The sequence below is a fragment of the Papio anubis genome, chromosome 4, assembly GCF_008728515.1.
Source record: "Papio anubis isolate 15944 chromosome 4, Panubis1.0, whole genome shotgun sequence".
In the NCBI taxonomy this organism is placed as follows: Eukaryota; Metazoa; Chordata; class Mammalia; order Primates; family Cercopithecidae; genus Papio; species Papio anubis.
The window spans coordinates 92,628,879-92,641,338 of NC_044979.1; the positions used below are offsets into that span (position 1 = coordinate 92,628,879).

A 12,460-nucleotide genomic window follows, 5' to 3' on the forward strand; every position below is an offset into this window, starting at 1 on the left:
CCCCCTCCAGCACATTTGCAGGTAGCAGCTTTGGTCAGAGGAAGGCGCATCTGCACTGCTGGGTTCGCAAAAGCGGGGCGTTTGGACTGAACCCCCACTTTCAGCAGGGGGAGAGGCTGGAAGAGACTGGGCTCTTGCTACTTGGAATTCAACCCCTGGACTGTGGTGGAGTCTTGGTTTGATAGCCTCATTTTGGTGGCTATTTTTGACGGCTGTCACCTTATCCTCCACCCCTCTCTTTTTTGTTGATGGGATTATCGACAAAGAATAAAATTCACCACAGTTAAGTGTACAGTTTGAGAAATTTTGGTAATTGTATAGAATCATTTAACTGCCATTAAACAACATAGAACAGTTCTATCATCCTAAAAGTTCCCTCCTACCTCATCGTTCTTCATGGTCTCCCGTGACCACACAGCCCCAGGCAACCCATCGGCTGCCTTCTGTTACTAGGTTTCCCTTTTCCACAAAGTTTTCCAAATGGAATCAGTCTTTTTAAGTCTGGCATCGTTCACTTAGTATAATGTTTTGAAATTCAGCCACGTTGTTGTGTGTCTTCCTGTCTTGTTCCAGGGTATGGAGATACCACAAGTTTTGTTTATCCATTCACAAATTGGTGGACATTTGGGTTGTTCCCCGTTTTTGAAATTTACATGTAAAGTTGCTATGAACAATTTGTATACATTTTTGTGCACATAGGTTTTTATTTCTCTTTGGTAAATACCTAAGGAGTGGGAATGCTGGAGCATGTGATAAATGTCTGGTTAACTTCATGAGGTACTGCTAGAGTATTTTCCGAAAGGGCTAACCTTTTACCTTCCCACCAGTAATGCAGAAGAGTTCCAGTTTCTCCGCATCATGTTATGAGAAAAAACTGAGCAGGGTGATGGGGATTGGGAGCAGGTGCAATTTTCAATGGGGCCATGAGAGTAGGCCTGGCTGAGAAGGTGATCTTGAAACAAGGTCTCGAAGGAGCGGGGAGCAAGCCTCACGGATACCTGGATAGAGGCTCTGCGGTAGGGAGGAGGATAGCTGGTTCTAGGAGCAGCGAGGACACCAGAGTGACTGATTAGAGTGATCCAGGGAAAAGCTGTAGGAGATGTGGCCGGAGAGGAAACACGGGGCCGTTTCCAAGTCTGGTAGCCTTGTGGACACTCAGGCTTTAACTCTGAATGATTCAGAGCAGCCTTACCTGAGTTTGCCACCCTGAATCCAGTGCATCAGATTCCTAGGGAGGGATATGTGTGAACCACATGTTTTAGCCTTCCCATGAGTAGCTTACCCCGGTCCCCATCCTGACACATTTCTTGGGAGGCCAAGGCGGGTAGATCACCTGAGGTCAGGAGATCCAGATGAACCTGGCCAACATGGTGAAACCCTGTCTCTACTAAAAATACAAGAAAAAAAATAGCTAGCCGTGGTGGCAGGTTCCTGTAATCCCAGCTGTTGGGGAGGCTGAGGTAGGAAAATCGCTTGAACCCGTGAGGCGGAGGTTGCTGTGATCTGAGAGCATGCCATTGCACTCCAGCCTGGGCGAGAGAGCGAGACGCTGCCTCAAGAAAAAATCAAAATTAAAATTAAAAATTAAAAATTAAATAAAATAAAACTTTCCCAGTTCAGGTAACTGTGTGGTTCCTGTCTCCTGATTGGACTCTGAAGGACATGCCCATGCATTAACTACCTACAGTCTACAATTAATTAATATTTTGCTATGTCTTGTTTTTCACATATGGGAGCCTCTTATTAGTAGTGATCTCTGGCTGCACAGGTCAAAACAAGGCTCATCCTAGGGATAAAGGTGTATTCATTTGCGAGGGCTGCCACCAAGTATCCCAGACCCAGTGGCTTAGACAATAGAAGTTTGTTTTCTCACAATTCTGGAGGCTGATGTTCAACTCAAAGTATTGGTTAGTTTGTTTCTTCTGCAGCCTCTCTCCTTGGCTTGCCAATGGCCATCTTCATGTTCACATGGCATCCCCTCTCTATGCCTGCCTGTGTCCCAATCTCCTCTTCTTATATAGACACCACTCATAGTGGATTGGGGCTCATCCCAGACCTCATTTTAACTGAATTACCTCTATAAAGACCCTGTCTCCGAATGCCATCGCATTCTGAGGTACTGGGGGCTAGGCCTTCAGCATATGAATGGGGGGACACACAATTGAGCTCATCACAAAAGAGATCCAAAGAAAGGTATCCTTGTGCCCTGTGCTTTCTGAGAAAGATGTGTTCCCTTGAGATTCTCAGAGGTAAAGATGCAACTAAGTCATTTCTTCTGCCCCCCAGAAAACAAAATGAGGTAGACATGTACCTCCCCAGAGGAGCTCCCTGACACTGCTGAGCAGGGTGTAAGAGGTGACACTGAAGGGTTGGAAGGAGGAGAGATGAGAGAAGAGAAAATCACGGAGCTTGAGTTGGTCTTTGCAGATGATTGGTGTCTCTGATAAGACAAGGCAGGGGATATTTAGAGTGCCCTGGAGGATCTGAGAGTGCCCAGACCACTGAGTAAAACAGCGGGGACTGTGCCAGCCTTGCTGGAAGGGCCTTGCTGAGTGGTCTGGAGGTGAAGCAATGGTGCCCAGAAAGTGAGTGCAGCTCAGGAGGGAATCAATGTCTCACAAAGACCAGGCAGGCTGCACACACCACCACCTACTAGGCCATGCGGGCTTTAGGAAATGTCATCGTGGGACAGGAAGGCTGAGTGTAGGCAACTGCAGGACTTTGGAAAATTGTGGGCCTTTCTTAAGGGGCAGCTTCCACAAAACATGGAGTCAGTGTTGCCCTTTCCTCTTAAGTTCACAGTCCTGAGCGGGCCAGTTATGCAGCGGTGGCTTTCTTGGATTCAGAAGCAAGGGAAGGCTAACCACTCCCCAGATGATAACTCTAGCTCTGCCTACTACGGGGACCTCAGCCCACAGGGGACAAAGCTTACCGTTTTGGAAGAAGCTGCCTTTTACTGCATAATATGTAAGGAGAAAAAATACATTAAGTCCTGAAGAATGAACCTAGGGAACCATTAGTGGAGGGGGAAGCCTGGCCTAGCTCTCCTGCATCCTGGCTCTGTGAGTTCCCTGTTCAGTCAGACTATTGCTGGGGTCCGGGGATGATGATTAAATCACCTGCAATCAAAGGCAGATTCAGGCTAGCACTGGGAAACCGTTTTGGAATGCCTGAAAAAGAAGACCTGACATAAACACACAATAGATACCAGCACTGAGCTCTAACTGGACCCTTGACTCACTTCCTCACTACTTTCTCACTTTGTCGCTGTGCTTCCAAGATTTAGAAATAAGTACTTTTAGATCTATCGTGGCTTAATGAAAGGTTTTCTTCACAGTCACATTTTATAAAATAAAAAGGAAGCTTGATCTCCCTGCCACACATGTTCACTCCACTAATGGATTCTCTTTCTGATACCATATTATTTGCAAGCCATTAAGTCTCTAGAGACTTTGCGGACACTCAGAATATATCTATAAGGAGAGTCACAGGGAGTGCAAAATCTTCAATTTGCAATTTCACTATCTTCATTTGAATTTCCTATTAGGCTTAATGATGAGGGGAAATCTAGAACAACAAGCTCATCATCTCTGATGGGGACACAACTGACAGACCTGTAGCCTGCAAAGCACCACGGCCACCAAGTACAGTTGTTCAGTTGTGCACTGCACAAAGGTGCTGTTCAAAGGGAGTACTACTCACATCATAGACATCTTCACTGTTTTGAAATATGTTCTTCTTTGTTGTCTCCAAAGGTGGGAGGTCTGTATGTTTTTTGTAATAATTTTTAAACAGATAGCAATAAGAAATCTTGCTTTAACAAAATTACTATATTATGATAGATGAGTGTAAAGTGTCCTTCTGATGGGTAGGTTCATATTGTCATTCAACTTACAAATGATTAGCAGCATAGTACATTAACATCATATTATTTTTATTGTGCTTTAGTTTACTTGTGTTTCCAAACAAGGAGGAGTTGACTGATAATCATGATTGGTGAGCATATTAAAAAAATGTCCATCTCCTTTGTATTAGATCACTGCTAAATTTACTCTCCATCTTACAATTTATGTCACCTGATACTTGTTACTTGCCCTAGATGGTATTATTAAGCTTTCAGCTTACGTCTATAGTACTTTCTATACTATACTATATATAAGATGAATCATTGAAAAATAATTGATAATTTTCCGTTAATAATCCATTAAGTGTTACAAGGATAATTTTTAGAGATTATATTAGTGTTTTAAAATGTGATGTTTCAAGGTAACTTTATTCAAAGGCACCTTTTTCTAATCTGGACAAAGCCATTTTACACACTATCAGTGGCTCTCGTAACCACCAAGAGCCTTAAACCAGCTGTCTTGATGGCATGTATGTGAGGATGTCTTGTTCTTTACCCCCATCCCATCCCCTTCCCTCCAGCTCCATGAAGGCAGGATTGGGAGCAGGGGTCCAACCGCATGTAGTCTATAAACTCTCCAAAAGTGGTCACAAAAGTCTGGGCACGTCATGTGCTTTTACCTTTGTTTTAAGGCAACTGTCCATGAGGTTCATTGCATCTGTGCCTCTGAAAAGAGCAAAAATCATTGTTTTAGTTTGCAGCAGTGTTTCTCAAACTTTATCAAGTATTAGAATCATCTGGAGGACTTGTTAATACACAGATCCTGAACCTGCCCTCAGGATTTCTAATTCAGTAGGCCTGGAGCAGAGCTTAAGAATCTGCATTTCTAATGAGTTGCCAGGGGATGCTGTTGCTGCTGGCCCAGGGAAGATACTTGGAGAATGACCGCTTTAGAATGTCAGCGGTGGCTGGGCACAGTGGCTCATGCCTGTAATCCCAGCACTTTGGGAGGTCAAGACAAGTGCATCTCTTGAGGTCAGGGGTTCAAGACCAGCCTGGCCAACATGGTGAAACCCTTGTCTCTAATAAAAATATAAAAATTAGCTAAATGTGGTGACGCGTGCTTCCAATCAAAGTCACTTGGGAGGCTGAAGTAGGAGGACCGCTTGAACCCGGCAGGAGAAGGTTGCTGTCGGCCGAGATCGCGCTACTGCACTCTGGCCTGCATGATAGAGCGAGACCCTGTCTCAAAAAAAAAAAAAAAAAGTGTCAGTTATGGCTATGATCAGTGCAGGCCCACATGAGGCAGAACCCTGGGGATACACTAGGTTTCTAACCTCTTTACCAGCAGAGGGCAAGTCCCACGTTTATTCCAACCTGTGTCAACAGTCTCTTTCAGCACAAGGTGGCAGCACTGGCATACAAATCTCTATATAAAACAGGGAGCCCTTAAATTTTAAATTCAATCACAAAAGCATGGGAAAGCCACATGAACTGCATTTATTCTATAAATTGGATGGTAACCTAAACCTGAAAAATGATAAAAATGTTTCTCTGTTAAGAACACATATCCATGCAAATCAGGTTTCAAGTATGAGTAAAACTAGACTGCATGGCAGACAGGAAGAGGAGCTGGATGATGTGCGGCCTCTCTCCTCTAGCCTGGCACCCCGGATGGGATTTCATACTTCTCTGTCTGGTGATTCAGAAATGTTCTTCTGTGGAAAGTCCTAGGCTGGATGCAGCAAAATTACCCGAGGTGCTTATTAAAAATGCAGATTCCCTCTCCTTTCATAGCCCATTCTGATTAAGTAGATATAGGATTAGGTACAGGCAGTTATCTTCTTCTCCTTTTTTTTTTTTTTTTTTTTTTTTTTTGAGACAGAGTCTTGCTCTGTCACTCAGGCCAGAGTGCAGTGGCATGATCTCAGCTCACTGCAACCTCCACCTCTCAAGTTCAAGCGATTCTCCTGCTTCAGCCTCCTGAGTAGCTGGGATTACAGGCTTGCGCCACCCCTCTGACCTAATGTTTTTGTATTTTTAGTAGAGACGGGGTTTCACCATGTTGGCCAGGCTGGTCTCGAACTCCTGATCTCAAGTGATCTGCCCAACTTGGTATCCCAAAGTGCTGAGATGACAGGCGTGAGCCGCCACACCGGCCACAGTTATCTTCTTAACAGGTGTCCCAGTTGATTCTAAGGCACAACCCTGTTTTGACTATCTGCATCTGTATGTTTAATAAACATAAAACCAGTGCTTAGCTATGAATATTTGGCTGTCTCTGCCTTTTACATAGTGGTTCTTTCTAGGTTCTGAACTCGCAAAGCAGTTAAAATGCAGAAAGAGCTACACTTTCCCATATGGTAGCTGCCAGCCACACGTTGCTAGTGGACACTTGAAATATCACTGTTCTGCACTGAGATGTGCTCTCAGTGTTAAATAACACCAGATTTCGCAGACTCCATAGGGGAAAAATAATGCAAAATATTTTCTTCCTAGCTTTTTATACTAATTACATGTTGAAATGATTTTTTAAATGTATTAGGTTAAATAAAAGATTTCTTAAAATTAATTTCACCTGCTTCTTTTCATGTTTTTAGTGTGACTACTAAAAATATTAAATTACATATGTGGCTCACAATATATTTCTATTAGACAGCATTGGTTAGAGGATGTAAACAGCTTTGGCAAGAATGGAGGGGAAAGTGGAAATCAGAGAAGCAGAGCCTAACAGGGCTCAAGGGAAGAAGTCTTGACCGCATGGAATTCTAACCGCATTCCTCCACCCAGGCCTCACATCCTGGCAGCCAGGCCTGGAAGACAAAAGTCCTTCAGCCTGCAGCCACTGCAGTGCTTCAGTAACAGTTTATCCACGGGACAGTTCCAACTTGAGCACATGCTGACTGCGAACACCCACTCTCCAAATAGGTTGAGTTCTGAGACAGACTGGATGTTAGTCACTTGCCGGCACTCAGAGGACATTTCACATAGGAAAAAAACGTGGTTCCTGCAGATGGTTGCTGGTATGTGGAGTGCCCCTCCCCTCCCCCGGGGCTTATTGAATCTGTGCAGTAGGTGAAATCTCTACTTTTACACAAAGGAAAGCTTGATGGTTTATCGTTAAACAAAACCGTACTTGTTTGTTTGTTGTTTATTTATATATAAGACTAAGAAAGAGTATGTTAAAATAGCTTCTCTGCAATACTAGTACTGTTTTCCAAGAAAGGCAGGTTTATACTTAGCAGTGGTCCTCAGTGGAGTCCCCAGACCTGCAACATCTGGGAACAGCTAAGAAATTCGAATTCTCAGGCTCCAGTACAGACTGAAGAGATCAGAAACTCTATCTAGCGGTGGAGTCCAGCAATCCACCTGGAGACCAGCCCTCCAGGTGATTGTGAGAATGCATCCTAAGATAGAGAACCACAGAGCCAGAGAAAGAAGAGGCCCTGTGAAGGGAGACCTGAGGATATGGAGAGTTGTTGGCTCCAGTTTGGGCACACTCTCTCTCTCTTTCCACTTCTCTCTTCTCTCTTCCCCCTCCACCTCCCCCTCCTCCCTCTTCCCCTCCCCCTCCTTCTCCTCCTCCTGCTCCTTCTTCTCTTCTTCCTCTTCCTTCTCTTCTCCTTCTCCTTCTCCTTCTCCTTCTCCTTCTCCTTCTTCTTCTCCCTCCCTTCCTCCCTCCCTCCTGTCTCTCCCGTCTGCTGTCACTGGGAAGCTGTGTGGTCAGCCAGTCAAAAAGAGCAGATTTTGGAGTCAGGAGTTCCAGGGTTCACAGTTGAGGTCCATTCCCTACTGGGTGACTGAGGGCAGTTTCTAAACTTCTCTGATCCTGTTCTGCCATCTGAAGAAGGGGAAAATAATACATAGTGTTACGATTGTTATTGGGAATCATGAGCTAATGTATGGGAAAGGCTGCATGTGGTTCTTCATGCAAAGAAGCAGATTATTGTCAGTTACATGTAGGTGAGGCATCCAAAACGCTAGTAGAAAAAACCTGAGCCTTTGCATGGTATCACTGTGTCCATCGTTACCTTATCTACACCCATAGCATGCTCGCTTTTTTTTTATAGAAATTACCTATTTTCCGTGATTAGTCAGTGGATCCACAACAATTTTATCTAATCTCATTCTTACTTAGGGACTCATTAAAGTGTTATCGATCTTACGGAATTATTTAAAACCCGTGAACTCCCCCAAATAATGCTTGAGGGTTCCAACCTTCCCTGCCCCTTCACAAATCAGCTTCAGAAGCTGATTTGATCAAGTGAAACCAGTGTGCCTCGTACTTCATTCTCCCAGATTTGCTGCTTTTCTAAGTATGGTCTCACAAAATGTATACTGCTTTTTTTTTCTTTTAGTCTTCATGTTGTATATTAGATCCCTAGACTTACTTGTTCTACACATCCGCTGCTCTGTCTTCTGACCTACATCTGCATACTGCTTTAATAGAAGGGATGTTTGCAGACATGACTGTGATATTGGAATACAGAAGGATCCGTCCAGGGTCAGGAAGCAGCAGGCTGGCTTCATTCTCAGGGTTTGTTTCCCGGGTCTTTGAAGGAGAGGTGCTGCAGGGAAAAAGGTCGTGCATCAGGAAGTGTCATTTAAAAAGGACCTGAGTTGGCCTGAGTTATCATCAAATACACGCCATGGCTGTGCTCCCCACACGCCACCGTACACTAACAGGGCAGCAACCCTGATTGTCTAACAAGCAGCAGAGCCGCCCAGCAGCGACCACATTAGGAAGAAATCGGAAACCAAGACTCCGCTGGCTGTCACCCCTTACCCACTTGCTGTCAGGTAGAGTACTTGTTTGTTATTAACTGTCTACTTTCAGTATCCTGCACCTGGGGGAGAACATCATCGGTGCTAAGACTTTAGCCTATGGGGATCTCTGCTGAGCACTAAAACCATGGGCTTCCCCTTTAGAAGAGGCAGAAAATACACTTCCCAGGTTCTCACTACCAGCTCTGACATGCTGAACTGCAGTTGGAGAAGGAGGGTGAGGACTGGGCTCCCTTCCTGTCTCCTAAGCCAGGGCAGGGCTGGGCTTCTGGTGATGGCAGGAGAGAGAGAAGCAGGTAACTTCCCTGGAGGTGGGGGCTGAGCGGGGCAAGTTCCCTCTTCCAGGGACATTCCAGACATGACAGAGGTGCACAGGCACAGACGCCCTGCTGCTTCGGCAAGCTGGGCTGCTCAGAGCTGTGTCTACCCCTTCCCCGAACATGGACCGTGGGGAGTGTCTATACAGAACCATCTAGAAGAGTTCAGAGTCTTTCAAATTTCTTTTCAAATGCATTCCTGACTGAGGACACAGCTCAAAGCTGCCTCTCAGGCTTAGAAACACTTCTTAATTTTCACTGTCGAGGGCTAGCTTTGAGTCAGATCCTTTCACCTCATCAAAAACGTGTCAGCACACAAGCTCTCCGAAATTACTCGCTTGGCTTTCTGCTCAGGGTGACTGTGGTAAAGAGGTTACAGCCCACAGGCAAACCTCAGTAATTGGCCTTGGCCTGGAGCCACACCTTGGAAGCCATCTCCCAGCAGGAATGAAAGGAGTGTGGGGACAGGGCATCAATGTCTGCCCAAGGCAAAATAGGGCGAACAGTAGCCTGCCTGTGGCACCCTCCCCACCTCTCTTCTAGAGCAGTAACCCTTCATTTTCTCAGCCTCTGCACGGGAAGGCTCATTTAGGCTCCTTAGTTCACCCACACCTTGCTATGACAAACAAAAAATGATCACCATTACAATACATGGAGTCCTTGCTATGTGAGAAGCACTGTATCAGGTGTTTTCCACGTATCATCGTGATCTTCACAACAGCTCCTCAAGGAACACATCATAATGGCCCCTTTGGTGGGAACTACAGGGACCCAATGAGGCTAAGCTACCCTTTAAGGTACAATTGGCCAGACCTGGATTTGAACCCAAGCCAGTCTGACTCAACAGGGACTGCGGTTTCCCTGACACTATACCATCTACCATTCCCAGACTTCTCAGGCTTAGGCTGTCTGGTTTCTGCGACATCATAAAATAAACATTAATTCATGAAGAAGCAAAGGACGTGAGCCATGGGAGTCATTGGGTAAATGAATATTGAATGACTGAATGGACCGGAGCTTCTATCAGTTCCCTCTCATCCGAAGACTCAGCACCTCCAAGGCTCAGATCCCCAGGGCGCTGCTACCTCAGAGATCTCTCCGGGCTCTGCTCACAGGCACTCACCCACTGCCTGACCTTGCAGGCTCCTGGAGTTAAGCCACGAGTGGTTTCCTGTCTCTTGACAACATCTACCCAGAACTCAGACTTTGGTTTTCCTTTGTCCCTAGACCACAGCCTTGAGGCAGCCAAACCCATTTCCTTGGGGATCCAGCCCAAACCAGAGAGTGTGGATAGGCCGATGGAAGAATGTTGGACCAGCTTAAAGAATGGGCTGTTCTAAATCACGAATACTGTAGGAAGCGGCTCTAAGGACCACAGGGCTGGGGGTGCACAGGAAGGGGCCGGTGCATACAGGAGAGTGTCGGTTTTATTTTCAAATTTGTGCATCAAGGCTTTACCTACATTTTTCCATCTGAAATTAGGAAAATGGAAATAAGACACCCCTAGGAGTGCACCATAGCATGGCCTAGCATTTTTTCAAATGATCTTTACATTCAAGGATGATTTGGAGGAAATGGAGATGCTGATTATTTTGTTAAACAAATGCTGCCTGTTTAGAAACCACACACAGATAGCTCATGAAGTGGGAGAATGACTAATTGCTGTGGCTAAAATCAACTGCCTTCAGCACTGGACTCACAGGGGTCTTTCTCACAAGGCCCAATTATGCAAATTGCTAAAGCAGTCCCCCCACCCCGCCCCCTGGCATGGCAGGAAGAGAAGCTGTTTCTATTCCTTAAAACTGTTTTATCTGGCCTGAGTAAGGCACAGAGGCGACTTTCCCCTGGGGCGTGCCTGTGCTCGTGACTGTGGGCAGCAGACAGACCGAGCTGTTTCTCCTCTGCCTGTCTACACCTGTTCTCCACTTGCTCACACCCGGCTCTCTCCTCCTCTAGCAGTGGCTGCTGCTTCCCAGTCTCCGCAGCTGCCCCTTCCCAGTGTCTTCACACTGCAGGGCCAGCATGCAGTCCTCCACCCTCTTCTCTCTCTTCCTCCCTTGGTGACTTCACTCAGTCTCTTGGCTTTCAATAGCGCCTGCCTCCGAGGACTCCTGCCCAGGCCTCTCTTCTGCACCCCTGCCCACATTTCCAAGTCCCGACGCGTCTTCTTCATCTTCAGGTCCAAGAGCCTCCTAACTTCCTAGGTCTAATGTGAAGGGCTGGGTCTTCCCCCAAACGATTCCACAGGAACCTTTCTGTCTCAGTATTCTGTCTCAGATGCAGGGAACAGCATCCCCATCCTCCCAGGTGCTCCAGCCAAACACCGTGGAGCAGTCTTTGACCTTGGTACCCCTCCTCTGATGCCCAACCTATCATCTATTGGGACATCTGTTGGCTTCAAAATCTATCCAGAACCAAACTCTTTCTCAATCCCTCCATTACCATTGCTCTCCTCATTTCACTCAAAGTAAAAGCCAAAGTCTCCACAATGGTCTAGAAAGCACTACCAGGCACTTTCCCTCTGACCTCACCTCCTACTCTTCTCCTCCTTCTAACTGCCCCAGCCACACTGGCCCCCTGGCTGTTCCCCAGACACACCAGGCACCTCCCTTCACCTTAGGACCTTGGCGCCGGCTATTCCCACCTCCTCAGGACTTTGGTCAAATATCACCTGCCCGGTGAGCCCTGCCTGGTCACCTCCAGGAACCAGACCCTAGAGTGTGCAAGCCCTAGATCCCCAAGCTTGTACTCTCAATTTCTTGCCTTCTATATGAACTTATAACTCTATATAGAAGGTTATCACCTTCTAATGTACTTGGCAATTTACTTATTTATAATAGTTATTATTTATTGCCTGTCTCATCCACAAGAATGCAAACTCCATGAAAGAAAGGATTTTTTTTCCATTTTGTTCACTATGTATCCCAAAGGACTAGAACAGTTTCTAGGCACACAGTAGGCACTTGATAAATATTTACTGATGAATGAATGAATACTACACAAACACCTTGCTGTTTCATCTGACTGACACCTGGACCCTGAGTAAGGCACAGATGTGGCTTTCACTCGGGGTGTGCCTGTCCCTGTGGAATCTTAATAAGGGAAACACCATCCCAGGATTCCTGCTGGTGGAGGCCACTAGCAGCCCGCTGACCTTTTTTTTTTTTTTTTTTAATGTAATTTAATTTTTATTTTCATGAATACAAAATAGTTGTACAGATTTCCGAGGTACATGTGATACTTTCATACAAGCATGCAATGTATAATGATCAGATCATGGTGGCTGAGGTATCCAGCACCTCAAGCATTTCTCATTTGCTTGTCTTAGGAGCATTCCAATGCCACTCTTCTCATTATTTTGAAATATACAATAAATTATTGTTAACTATAGTCATCCTATTGTGCCACCAAACACCAGGTCTTATTCCTTCCATCCAGCTATATTTTTGTACCCATTAACTAATCTCTCCTTATCTCCACTCCCCGCTACCATTCCCAGCCCCTGATAACCATC

General features: G+C 45.7%; 1 long non-coding RNA gene across 2 annotated transcripts in view; it reads right to left on the minus strand.

The window, feature by feature from the left end:
• Nucleotides 1–1,562: 1,562 nt before the first annotated feature.
• The window catches only part of LOC116274519, an 81,491-nt gene continuing 70,593 nt past the window's right edge, over nt 1,563–12,460 (minus strand). The window contains exons 2-3 of one of the 2 annotated variants that reach the window (XR_004183233.1): nt 8,236–8,412; nt 1,563–4,570 (exon numbers count right to left, since the gene is read on the minus strand). This is a non-coding gene — a long non-coding RNA (uncharacterized LOC116274519). Of the gene's footprint in view, nt 4,571–7,488; nt 7,686–8,235; nt 8,413–12,460 lie in introns of those variants that run through there. The other variant, XR_004183232.1, reaches the window with a different exon arrangement.